Raw genomic sequence first — 12,331 nt, 5'->3', positions numbered from 1 at the left:
CAGCTCATTCCAACCTCACCTCTTGGCTATCCTCCTCTTCACTGCAGCCAGGTGACCCACACTCTCGACTTGTGCTCTTATTTTCACAGATGTTTGGCCATCAATAAAGAGGGCACCGCAAAGAAGGGCTGACCCTTTCAGGTCTGCTATGAGATATGAAAATGGATTCTTAAGGGAGACAAGAAGGGGGAGGCAGAAGTTGGCTAGCCACTTCCCTGTACACTGTGTGTTACACACACACACACACACACACTGCCATGGGACCCTGATCATTGTGCAGTTCCTGAGACAGCTCTCTGCTTCTCACCAATGATGCACTGAGCCACGCTCACAAGTAGCCACCAGCTCAGTCTGCCGCGACCTGCACACCATCTACAAAGGGTCTCGAGTAGGGGCGACCAGAGATGGAAAAAGACACAGAGATAGAAAACACAGAGACATTGTCAAGTAAAGCTGGGGCCAGGTGGGGCACTGCACTCTGATGGAGGAACGGTGACCCAGGAAGTTAACTACAGAGCATCGTAAATGTTGAGGCTTGTGAGTTATCAAGAGGCTTCTTTGTGCACTAAAAAGTTACAGAGCCAGAGACATTTTTGCAGCTATCCTGCGGCACCCAGGAAGCCCATTGTACTGGAAAGTCTGGTAACTGTTGGGTCAGAGCCAGGGTCAAGGCTGTCCACAGCCTTGTCTTTGGGCAAGGAATGTTTCCCAGGCGTGGCTGTTGCTGACCCTGCAGGATCAGCTGACGACTGGGGCTCACCCGCTAGCCACTGTCGGTGAGAAAGTCGTGTCTCGCACTGCCTTCATTAGGAGGTGAAAGCCACACTCCGCTTTCCTTCCAGTGATCAAGACGGAAGACAGCTGGCCACTGTCCATGACCTGTTTGGAACTGTTCCAAATGGTGGGCTGTCCCCGACATCAGGCCATTTTCCGTATCCTGAGCTATCCAGTGAGAAACTGAAGTGCCCAGTGAACCCTGGACTGTGCAGTGGAACCTGGGGGACAGCCAGAACCTGGACCGCACAGGGGTGGACCTTCAGCCCCCCATGTACCTTCTGGGTCAGTTCTGAGTGCCAGGCATATTTACGAGGTGCAGCATTTGGGGGCATCTGGAACAAATGAGGATTTTTTTTTTCTGAAAGACAAAAAGCTGATGCTGAGTCTCAGCCGCACACTGGGTTCTTGAGGAGCATGACACAGTCACTTATCATCTTCATCCGAAGCGCAAGAGGATCCCTCAGTCAATTCTGTCCTCAGCAACTCCTCACAGAGCTGGGAAAACACTGAGCTTGTTCCCAGGGACTGACGGCTCCCTCCAGGCAGAGGAAGAGCCACGCTCAGCTGACTCTCATTTCTCAGGAGAGCAACAGGGGCCGCGGCTGCGAGTCTGGTAAAGCACTGGAAGGATTCCTTCCACGGCTACAATGGCCAAGACGATGATTCTTGGGAATGTAGTTTCCAAGATCATCCCTGGATTCTGATTCAAGAACAAGTATCAACCAAAGGAATGGGCCAGATTTTCCAGAGGCAATGTTAGAAATTTTCAGTGTTGTTCTAACTTCCTAAATATGAATGAAATCGTGAGTATCAAATCATCATCTGAAAACTCAAACTGGTTTGAGAACACTAGAGACAAACTGGATCCTAAAATTTGCTTAGCATCAGCTATACCATGTAGTAGGAAGTTCTTTTTTTTTTTTTTTTTTTTTTTTTTTTTTTTTTTTTTTTTTTTTTTAAAGAGAGAGTGAGAGAGGAGAGAGAGAGAGAGAATTTTTAATATTTATTTTTTTTAGTTCTCGGCGGACACAACATCTTTGTTGGTATGTGGTGCTGAGGATCGAACCCGGGCCGCACGCATGCCAGGCGAGCGCGCTACCGCTTGAGCCACATCCCCAGCCCCAGGAAGTTCTTTGAATGAGACATGAGATCAGAACTAATTCTGCTGCCAACCAGTTGTTTGTGAAAGCGCAGGGTAGGGGGGGCTCTCTGTGACTCAACTCCCCTGTCTGTGAAAGGAGTACACTAAACTAGAACCACGGCTTGCTTCGATGATTCTTTAATTTGCTGTTCTCGATGGAGTTGGTGGTTGACTAAATCCTTGCCCACGCCCCACCATCTACCCAGTGTGGGCACTTATGACCTGAGTGAGTACTGAGCTACAGGAAAGGCACGTGGTGCTGGCGTACACAGGTTTTCACCAAGTCAAATTCTCTGAGATCCTGAAACCACTTATGAGAATAAACCCACCCCTTTGGAAAAAGAAGGAAAGTCAAGTTTTGCCCCACTGGCTGTAGTCAAAAACTAACTTGTTGACGAATGTAATGCTAATTATAGTAAACGCGATAACCTGGAGCCATCCAGAAATAAATCACAGTTACCCCATGTGTGTATGTGTGGGCCTGCTTTTGGGAAGTATATATGAAAATAAAATTAGGTCCAGATTTGAATTTTTAAAGGCTCTAGAAAATGCCCTATAGTAAGTACATATTCATTCTATCTGCTTATCTTGACTTACATAAAAACATCCAGATGGTAATATCTGATCAAGAGATAAGTGACCACAAGGCCCTGTGAGAATCTTATGCTCTATAGATTATGCTAACGATGATGTGAAATTTAGAAAGCCTTTGGAACTCAGAATTGAAAATAAAAGAGACTTCTGGGGAGAAGTCATTTAATCTGAACTGTCTAACAATCCCTATTCCCTGAGAATTCAGATTAACAAAGAAGACTAGGGGAACAAGAGATGCATTAAGTTTTTTATCAAAGGCCCTGTATTGGTTTATCCAATTGACAGATGAGGTAGATGATATATAGATAGATGGATAGATAGATTATAGGTAAAGATGGTAGATGTTTTGAAGGAAAAAATAATTTATGTTCATTAAGCTTAATTAATGAACATGTTCATTATTGGAAAACCCAGAACTTCTTTGGACCTCCTTACACTTAGGTTTGGTGTTGGTTTTATTTCGAATTGCTTTTGGAAACAGAACTCATCACTTTTTTCACACTCAGAGCCTCTAGTTTTAATATGTCCTCACCCAAGACTCATGAGAGGCCCATGAAGTCAAAAGGGCTGGTTGATAATGTGAGGCCTGAAGTGGGTGAACCAGGTGGGTCCAACAAGCTGAAGGGTCCTGGGATGAAGCATGTGACCAGCACTTTGGATGTGTCCAGCCCACGGCTTCTAGGCTGCGCCCACTGCCCTCCCCTGTAACCCTAGACAGCCTGACCTAGCTCCTTCCATCTCACCCTGGACCTCACCCTCCACACATCACCTCTCCACCACGGTGTACAGATGTGAGCGACTTTTGTAACCACTGCCCAGCTTAGTCATTCCGAGTACCTAGGGCATCGTATGTAATTAGTAAATGATCACATAATTCCATGAGGTGGAAGTTATATTCCTTAAGAGCTGGCACCTGGATTTACCTTAGGGTAAGTGGTCTTTCTTGGGGAAAAATATCTTACAATTTATTTGGGACCAATAGGGTGTAATTTGAGGAATCAATGAACAAAGAAAGAATGGTTAGACTCTTTGCATGTGGAAATGAGAGGGATTTCATGTTTCCCTTGATAAGAAAGGAAGAACAAGGGAGACGAAAGAAGAGCTAGGGAGATAGAATCTTTATCCCACTGTGTGGGATAAAGGACCGTAAAAAGCCCTGAGAGGCAAGGAGGTTGCCGGCTTTTGAGACCATGAATGCCTAACATGTCGTTTTAAATTGTTTGCTCTTCAGAGCACAGTGAATCCTCTCTGAAACCCTCATGATCAGGAAAAAAACATTAAACTCAGGAGTTCCTTGTCTGAATGAGGTTGGGGGTCTGGTGTTTGGGAATTGAGGAAAGGGCAGAGGTTCACCTCCAGCAGAGGTCAGAAGGGAGAGAGCAGGTGTGGATGGAGGAACATGAAGGCTGGTGCCCTGGTCGTCTGCGGAAGTCCAAGGGAGACGGGTCTTCAATCAGGGTAAAATCGGGAAGCTGATCTTGCCTTGTATAGCACTTTGAGGAGCACTGAGCTCAAGCTGGCTTTTGGGTTACAGATGAATAAATGAATAGGTGAACAAAATAGAGGTATTTAGAAATGAAGGCAGTTGGACTACTGGGTCAGGCATGGGTTATGTATCACCCAGCTGAGCATCCTACTCAGCTGACCATGAACACAGAGCATGGAACTAACTGTGACTTTCTATTACCATATTCTCTTTCCAGAAAGACTCAGGGGTAGAGGGGGGATTGGTCCCAGTCTACCTTGTCCTCCTGGTCAGGATGGGTTTCTAATTCTGGCTCTTGGAGGGAGCCCCCGTAGCACTAGGATGCTATTGTTTAAGCAAGTGGTCGTGTTGCATTGAAGACACACAGAACATCTTTATTGAGAAACTTGAAGGCATTAAACTTAAACTGGACCACTTTGGGGTGGGTGGAAGAGCAAGCAGAGAAGCTGGAAAGTAAAACAACAGGAAAAAGTTTGGGGAGAGAGAGAGGGAGAGAAGCAGAGAGAAGTCTTGGCCTCTATCCTCGACAAGCTAATAAATAGTTAATGAATGAGACAAATTCTCAATAATGCTAATCCTAGGAGCCCCAACTCTCCAACCTTATCTCCCTCTTGGCACCATAAACCTCTGGTTCCAGCTACAGGCCTCAGGCAGACCTGGGTGGGAACGACTGTGCCATTATGTGGTGAGCTGTGGGATCACAGCCAGGAGCCAGAGTTCCTCAGCCTTGGGTTCTGCCTGTGGAAGTGGGGCCAATGATGCTGTCTACCTCACAGGAAGGAGAGGAGTGAGTGAGATAATTTGTGGGAAAGTCAGGAACAGATAATGAAGCAGGAGGCACAATAAGCATTTCATAATTACTTCACATTAGCTAAGAGTTTATAATTATCTGAATCTGCATTATTTTTATGGGCTTCAATCCGGTTGTTCCCATCCATTGCCTCATACCCTGCCCATGCCTTTCTCTTAGGTCAAGGCCACCCCCAGACAGACCTTTCTGTCTATCTTCACAGCCACCTTTTGGTCCAAACCTCCACCATATCTCACCTGAACTAAGGCAAGATGTTCCTCAAAAGATTCACTTATAACTCACAGCCCACCCATCAACCAGTGGCAATTGAAAACACAGAGCTGTTACGAGCTGAGAGCTTGGTGGGAAATTCTAGCAGGGAAGCCCAGCTACTGGTGTACCCTTGACTGAGAACAGTCCTCCTCTGTCGGGGAAGGGCATCCTATTCAACATAGCTTCAGAGGGTCACGTATGGAGCAGAGACAGAGGAAGGGGACACCCTCCTAGCCAGGCAGATCAGCCAAATCAAGCCTGGTGATCAACAGGGTGACAGGTGTTGCAGTAAGATCATCCTCACATCTAGAAAATGTGGGACATATGCACAATGCAGTTCACTCAGTCACAAAGAGAAATGAAGTCATGGCATTTTTTGGTAAATGGATGGAATTGGAGAACACCGTGCTAAGTGAAATAAGCCAGGCTCAGAAAGTCAAGGGTTGAATTTTTCTCTCATATGCAGAAGCCAGAGAAGGGAGGGTCAAAGAATGGGGGAGTCTCACAAAACTAGAAGGGGGACCAACAGGGTAGAGGAATAGGATCGGGGGGAGGGGAGGTCATGGGGAAGTGCTGGGAGTGGAGGGTACCAAATTATGTGTGTCCATGTACAGACAGAGCACAGTAAATCCTGCTTGGACATGTATAATTATAGCTCATTAATTAAAATAATGATAATAATAGAAAGGAGATCAGTAGAAAGAGCAAGTGGATCAGGGGAAGGGTGGAGGGAAGGGAAAAGGAAGGTACTGGGGAATGAGATCAACCAGATTATGAAATTATGTAATGCATATGTACAAATATGACATAATGAATCCTGCAATTAGGTATAATTGAAAATCACCAACAAAAAGCAAGTTTAAAAACTGTTATGTTTTGATTTTCCATAAAGATAGGCTAAAGTTCTAAGCTCCAGTATCTCAGAATGCAACCTTATTTGGAAATAGGATTTTAACAGAGATAATTAAGTTAAACAAGGTTGTAAGGGTGGAACTTAAACCAATGTTATAACAAAAGTATTTACCAAGATAATAAATTATTTCTCTTAGCATTTATTCAATTTGGAAGAATATATGGAATTACATATATATATATATATATATTACATATATATAATTACATATATATACTTTTGTTTTATATAGAAATAAATATTAATTATGTTTCTTACCTAACTCATTATTGTTCTTTAGAACAATGTGAAAAATCCTGAATCAAATCCACTGGCCAGTTGGTTGGGTAACTAACATAACATATTAGTGTACGTTAAGTTGGCTCACTGGAAACACTTAACTTTTCATCTCATCAGAGGAGGATATCTCCACAGAGATTCCTCAGACGTGTCCTAGGAGCCCTAGGACCTGTTAACATGAATCAAAAAAAAATCAGAGAACCAACCGACCTGCAAATGACAAGTGAGAAGGCTAGATCCCACCTCAAAATACTAAAGACAACATTTATAACTAACTTTGAACTCAAAGCAGGCAGGGGCTTCTCATCTCCATAAACATTGTAGAAAGTCTTGTTTTTACATAGTAGGAACTCAATACATCTGTGGGTCAGCTACTATCCTAAGCAAAGCAAATCGTGGGTTTTATGGAGAGTTGACTGTGTACATGGTCATGCACATTTGGGAATGATGGAGAGATTTCCAGTCCCCATTCTACGTTTCCGAGATAAACCCTAGCTGGCTAGATCCAAGGTCTGATCAGTCAACCAATGTCTGATCAAAATGCAACATGGCAGCTGAACAGCATAGATAACTGGAGTGTGTTATCCCACAAACTTCTAAATTTGGGTCTTCTTGGAGCTTTTCTCAGGACCCATACACGTATAATATAATTTGTAATAATCATGAAATACAATTTGATTTTGACCCGTGGGAAGTAGGAGAAGCTCGGCACGCCCTCTTCAAAACCTCGATGGCCAACCGCACCACCAGAATGGCAACAGAGACCAGCGCCACCTCGTCGGTTGCTTGAAGGTCCCTTCTTAGGGCAGGAGAGACGAACAGCAAGTAGATGGCTCCACGGCCCCAAGAGAAGCCTTGACACATGAAAATCCATCTTACACTTGAGACAGATCAGAGGGACTTCATGGTCCCTCCCAGTGATGCCTGGGGCTCCAACTCAGTGACAGGAACTAAGACAAACCTGACTTAGCCAAAGAAAGACTTTACTCCAAAGGAAGATAGCAACGAGTCAGGTGCTCCAACCACAGGATTGGCTACTAAGTGTCTCGAGGGCCAGAGAGAAAGGAGCTTTGTTTCCAGGGTGCTGGACAGAGGCTGGCAGGACTGAGGGTGAGGGCTGGGCTGGGCTGGGCTGGGTGACCAGGTCACACAGGCAGTGTGACCAGGTGGTTGACTGGGAATGCACTTCCTTGGGGTCAGCAGATTTCCTGGAGGATCCAGAGGGTCTTCAGGAGGGTTGTTCTGCTTCGCAGTGTTACCCTCGGGGGTGAGTCCAAGCGCACCATCCTGTGTGAGGACAGAAGCTTAACTGCAGTGTGGTTAAGCCAACTGAGGAGCGGTTCATTCTGGGAGAACAATCATTTATGAGTAAAAGGAGAGAGAGAGAGAGAGAGAGAGAGAGAGAGAGAGAGAGAGAGAGAGAGAGAGAATATGAACTCAGGAGACAGTGTCTAGGTTGTCCTAGAAAGCGAGGGGTCAGCCCAGGCTTCTCAAAGTCAGGGAAGAGTGGTTCTTTACCCAGAGCCTCTCCCTGAGCACAAAGGGCTGGGGGCTTTCTTTCACTTCCCCTTTCCCAGGACCACTGGACTCTGGTGAAGTCCAGCATCGCCAAGATGAAGGTGCCCACCCTGGGGTTGCCTGGGGTCCGCTGTGCTCTTGTTGTGCAGTGCCTAGCTCCTTGTTTCTGCCTAGTTGAGCATGAAGCAATAAACACACCTAAAGTAACTGCGTCTCCAGACCAGCTCCCCGCCCTCCAGCCCACGCCTCACGCTGCCCTGTCCCCTCTTCCTTCCGTGCTCTTGTGTCTGCTCTTGCAGATGGAGCTGCCCTCAGCTCTGCCCACTCCAGGCCCCTAGAGGTCCTGCTGCAAGACAGGCTCTATGGAGAGATGGCGCCTTTCCCTGCCTCCTGAGGCTGAGCAGGCAGAAGGGCAGAGGGGGCTCCCTGAGGCTGTCCGTGGGGTGGGATGGATATATTTGGAATTAAAAATTGAGACTGGAAAGGAGGATTTAAGGATGGTTAAAGCTGTAGCGGTTACTACTTTGTATTTGGCCATGATGTGTCCCTGGTGCATGTATCTCCCGAGACCATTTAGACTCCATCCCAAAGCACATGCCCTCCATGGGAGGCGATGGAAAGCCTGAAATAACATGGCCACACTTACCGTTTTGCTTGTTGGGTAAACAAAATGATGACGAAAATCTGTCTAGACAGGAAAAGAGAGAGAGAAGAAACTGGTTGTTACTGAAAAGTTTCAAGGAGGAGAATGGACAATAGGCCTCCCGTGGAGAGGGGCCCAAGTGCAGAGGGCAGAGTGTCCCAGGAGCAGCCCTGGGCCACATGAGGCAAGGGGGAAGGAAGGCCTGGCTCTCAGCATCAGACTCCAGCTCATTGCTTTCTCCCCTTTTTGTGATTTCACTCCCAGTGCAATGTCACCACTCTGGAGTCACAGTGAGAAAGCTCACCCTGATGAGGTGACCCACTTGTCCTCAAAGCCTCCTGTCTCAGAAAACCCTCAGTTCTAGGCAAACCTAGACCATTGGTGACACGCACTGTGATCTGGACATTTCCTGTTTAAAATTCTGTAATGAGATTAATTATCGATTTGATGTAAAAATAAACTGATCGAATTCAATTTTATAGTGAGGAGAAATCAGTATTCTCAATTTATGGAAGTTATACCCTTTGTGAGACCCAAGTACAGCACCTGAGATGCCCAGAACTGCACAGGTGTGCACAGGTGTGGTACGAGGTGAACTTTCCTCATTATCTACTCTGCACAGTTTAAGATGAAGGTGGCCCTGGGTTCGAGATCTAAGTGGCACTACTAATTGTGTGGCCTTGGACAAGTCATTGACTCTTGCTAAAGCTCAGCTTCCTCACCTCTAAAGTCAAGATATTTATATAGCTGGAGAATGGTGTCTATGTAAAAGAGATGCCGCCACAAAGTCACTCAAGGAATCCCACCCGGGAGGTCCATAGACGTCTTTGGCCTCTTTACTTACCCAGGGGAGGCTGTTGGGGTAGAGGAAAGCATAGGCATCAGCATGTGGAATCATCCCGCCCCCCCCCGCCCCCCGCAGTCTGTTCACAAATGACTGGACCCCAGATCTCACTGGCTTGTTTATGAGAAGAGCAGGCCAGGTGTGGACAAGGGAAGAAAAGCCTCGGTTCTTAGGAACAGAGGACCTTCATCTGGAACCTTCCACCAGGCTTGGCTTCCAGATCTCAAGGTTTCCAGGAAGCTCAGCTGTGGCTCTGAGATTCTCACAGCGGCATTTCCATTCTAGAGACCAGGTGGGGCTTCAGGCCCCTGGTCCATCACAACAAAGGCAGAGTGATGGTGTGTGTCCTGTCCGCGGCAGGATGAGAAGCCCCTCAAGTGACTCTCTCTCCCTGGCAGGTGGGGCATGGAGCAGAGCTGGCTGGTCCAGCAGCCCAAGCTCCCCTTCCTGAATCTGGGAAAGAGGTGTTCCTCCCGACCTCCGGAAAAACGAACTTCTCAGGGGCACTGTGGGACGTGGGAGGGCTCCTCACGTCCCTCTCACCCTCTGCTTTTACAAACTCTCTTCCATCCCTCATGTATCCTCCATGTGTCCTGCTCACAGGAAAGAAGCCAGGGCCTTTCAGTAGTGTAACAGGACAGCAGCGTGACATCCCTCCAGGGCACATCTATGACATCCTTTATACTAGTCACACTCTTGACCAAGCCTGGGTTCCTCCTTGGAGAAGCTGTCCTGGAGCTGGTTTAAGGTAATTAGAGTCTGTCTCTTTAATTTAAAACTCCCTAGCGGTTTCTCACGAATTGAACCTTCTTTCATGAAGCCAGCGCGGGTCGCAGGCTAAACTATGAGGACATTTTGAGAACAGTGCACACTCTGATATCTGGAAAGGGGGTAAAGCAGGAAATGCCTACTTATCTCTAAGCCTCTCACAAATCTCCTCCTCTTAAGTACCCACCTGGTCTTCTCCACTACACCTTTTTTCATAATCCCCCAGTTTAATACAACAGCTCTAGGTTGTCCTTACAAAGCAGCTCTGTAACCTAATGGTGGTTTTACTCCTGCATCAAGTCTAGAGGGGCAGGAGCCCTTTGAAACAGAATTCACCTCATTTGTAGCCCACCATTTCAGGCTCTAGTTGGCTTTGATTATAATTGATGAAGAGGGGAATTACGCATTAAATGAAGAAGACTGCCTGGGATATAAAGGCTGTAAATCATTCTTGCTTTGAGAAAGACATTTGTGGCTGCATAACCACTGTCTGGATTTCTCCTTTTTTTTTCTTTCTTTCATCTCTGTACTTCCTTCCTTCCTTTCTTCTTACTTGCCTTTCTATCTTCCTTCCTTCAATCATTCAAGAAGTATTCCTTGAATCCCAAAGATAGATCATCTATTCTGATAGAGACAAAAAAAATAAGCAGGCAATTGCATGCTTTAAATTCTACAAGGAGAAGAGAACCAGGAATTATTTTGGAAAACTGAGCCTCAATCATAAGGTACAGAGGCCCCTAAACATAGAATGATGAGTCTGGTAGGGCTACAGGATGCATTCCAGGCAGACGGATAGAATGAGTCAAGCTATGGACCTATTACAAAGATGGAGACTGGGGGACGGGGGAATCCAGGAACTGGGTCATGAAGGATCCTGTGATTCATCCAAAGAAGAGTAAACTTTATCCAAAAAGCAGGTGGTCATTGAAAGGTCTTCGGCAGGGAGTCAAAGAGTGAGTCAGGAGAGTGACCTAATGGAAGGTGACGGGCCTGGAGCCCCAGGTGTTGTCCCTCCAGTGCAACAACGGCTGAGCTTGCTACATGGCTCAGGAGTAACCACGTTAGGCCCGTGGAGTCCTCCAAACTGCAAATACTGGGAGTGTTGGATGAGGAAAGAAGAGGTTAGCATTGGAGGAAACCTGTGCCAGGACTATGGCTAGTCGAATAAAACTGGAACAGATACTCCAGGAACTTTACACAAAAAGGAATAGAGTCTTTGTAGGTACAGTTTGGAAAAACTCACTGAACATATTGACTGCTGTAGCCCTCAACAGAAACAATTTCAGCCCCCCCACCCCAAAAGGGAGAAAACCTATATCCATGGTTAATACAGTAAAATATTCAAATGTCCGTTATTCAACAAAATTTGGAAGTGTGTGTGTGTGTGTGTGTGTACTTGAAAGAAAAGTATGATCCACATCCATAAATTTAATAAAAACAGAGTGAACAGTAGCCATCCCTGAAGAAGCCCAGACAAACGGTTACTAAACAAATATTTTAAAATAAACTTCCTAGATATGATCAAAGAGATAGAGGGCACCACGGGTAGACACATAAAGGGAATCAAGAGAACAATGCAAAAACAATCCTAGAATATCCCAAAAGACGTATGAATTATTAAACCTAGAGTAGATAATCTGGAGCCAAAAAGCACAACACCTGAAATGGAAATTCACTAGAGAGAAGAGCAGCAGAATCAAACAGGCGGAAGAATTGCTGAAGCTGAAGGTAAAGCAATTGGAACCGTCCATTCCAGGGAAGAGTGGAATGAGGTTTTTTAAATGAGGAATAGAGAGCAGAACCTAAGGAATCTATGAGAAACCATCAAGCATACTGACATATGCTTTATGGGTGTTCTAGAAGAAGTAAGGAAAGAAAAATATTGAAGATATAAGAGAAGAAAACTCCTCAAATTTGATCAAATGCATAAGTACATTCTTTGGAGAAAGGAAAGTCTCTTCAACAATTGGTGCTGGGAAATCTGGATATTCATCTATAGAAGAAAGAAACTAGACTCTCTCATTATATGCAAAAAGAGTCAATTCAAAATGGATCAAAGATTTAAAGATAAGAAACTTTGAAACAACTGGGAAAAATATAAATATAAGGGATCTGTACAAAGATTTTTTTTTTTATATGACTCCAAAGTTCAGGCAATAGAAGTGAAAACTGACAAATGGGATTTCATCAAACCCAAAGCTCTGCACAGCAAAGAAAAATAATTACAGAATGGGGGAAAAACATTTGCAAACTATTCATCCAACAATTAATTAATTTCCAGAACATATAAGGAAATTGGGTCTCA

The sequence above is a fragment of the Spermophilus citellus genome (assembly GCF_964194105.1).
Source record: "Spermophilus citellus genome assembly, chromosome: 15".
NCBI classification, from domain to species: Eukaryota; Metazoa; Chordata; class Mammalia; order Rodentia; family Sciuridae; genus Spermophilus; species Spermophilus citellus.
Note: the sequence above shows the minus strand (reverse complement) of the source record.